The following is a 1672-nucleotide window of genomic DNA, read 5'->3' on the forward strand; positions in this document are numbered from 1 at the left end:
ACACACCATTAGCATTTCAAGACCAAACCCAAGTCCTGGATTAAAAAAGTTCCTGCATAACACGGAATAGCAAAGTGGTTTCTCTACAGTCCCTTGTTGTGCCATTAGAAGTTTGTGCTGTTGTGGTGACGTTGTGCTATCGTGGCTCTGCCAAAATCACGTCAATCCAAATTCCTGGCAAACGCGACTGCAGTGACAATACTGTATGAAAGCTCAGTGTTGATGGTTTTTGTCTAAGTTTGAAAACTATGGAATTGGGGAGGGTATTTAGGATGTGCACGTGCCTGTGTGTAGGAAGGGACACGGGGAGAACAAAAGGTGGTGCTTGGGGAAGGGACTGAAAGGACAGTTTGAGGAACGGCACAGGTGGAGGCACCTCGTGCTGCCCGACACCACCTCGCCCAGTGCATGCAGATTCGTGAAAAGCACCAGACAAACTACTATTTGTGCACTTCCTGCCTTGGCTTCTCAGTGAGGGACATCCAAAACCAGCCTGTAAATAAATCTGCAGTTGCAGAATTGCCCTGGGAATTGGACTGTCAGACAGAAGGCAGCGCGTAATAAAACACTGAGGGTAAGTAGAGAATGAGCCAGAGGAGAAAAAGGGGAAGATCAGGGGGGCTGATTCAACACTCCATTCTCAAATCCTCGTTTTTCAGAGCCTGTTGCAACTGTGGAGCAAAACCTGCCAAAGTGAGGAAGATCCCTTTGCTTCCCCTGCCTATCCCAGACTGCCTCCACATGCTGGTTGTTGCATTTTACCCCAGAGGAACACGGGCTTTGCGAGCATAAGGTTGAGTATGAAAACAGTTCAGAAACTTTTTTAAGCTGCTAAATTTTCCACTGCAGGAATTTTAAGTTTGCAATTCACTTAAACGCTTTCAAAAAGTGTCGCTGCACGCATTTCAATCAGACAAAGTATGTTTTGCAACAAAAATAAAAGGTCTGCCTAGATGTGGAATTCTGTTTGAATTCCAGTGTCAGCCTTAACATCAAATAAACACTTTATATTTGTTTCAACCTTTGCCCCAAAATAAGCAACATCAGCACTTCATGAGGACTACAAAAAGTTAAACGATTCTGGAAGTACTACTGCACTGTGATTGCTGATACCACTGGTTTTATCTCTGTCCCTTTTCTTAATTGAAACTTAACAGAATATGTAATTTTTTTTTTCTAAATTTTATTTTCCAATAACTTTATTGCATTCATATGTAGCTGTTTCTGTGAAGTGAGTTTTATTGATATGGCCATTGCCCATTCAATTTATGGGCATGGATGGTTTTCAGTTAACCAAAATAAGATGATGCTTCCAAATATCCATGTGCTAATTTGTCTCTGAATGAACTGTGATATAATGCAAAAGATTACTAAGTCCCACAGTCCCATGCAGGGCTTTGCAGGCAACTCCACTGGATCCCACGGCTCCAAAAATTCTCTCTGGCAACACTCCCACTCGGAGTCTGCAGTGGAAGAAGATGCAGCAAGGAAACAGCAGATGTGCACTGTGCACATTATTAGACTGACCATCTTAATGGCACATTAAGAATAAAACATCACAAAAATTCTTGCCTTCCCCCACATTAACAATCACCCTAGAACTGTGTTTCCCGAGATGTTTTTCCTTTTGCAGAGCTTTCTATGAAGGAAACCTCTGGAAATTTATAAATTT

The 1672-nt window shown here is 42.3% G+C and overlaps 1 long non-coding RNA gene across 1 annotated transcript; it reads left to right on the top strand.

Moving 5' to 3' along the window:
- Positions 1–230: 230 nt before the first annotated feature.
- LOC114066779 lies at positions 231–1089 on the top strand. Its single transcript, XR_003573239.1, has 2 exons — positions 231–574; positions 660–1089. It is a non-coding gene; the product is annotated as an uncharacterized LOC114066779 (long non-coding RNA).
- The last annotated feature ends 583 nt before the right edge of the window (positions 1090–1672 follow it).

Source organism: Empidonax traillii, unplaced genomic scaffold (genome assembly GCF_003031625.1).
Source record: "Empidonax traillii isolate 1590-97213 ecotype Southwest subspecies unplaced genomic scaffold, ASM303162v1 scaffold810:size284574, whole genome shotgun sequence".
In the NCBI taxonomy this organism is placed as follows: domain Eukaryota; kingdom Metazoa; phylum Chordata; class Aves; order Passeriformes; family Tyrannidae; genus Empidonax; species Empidonax traillii.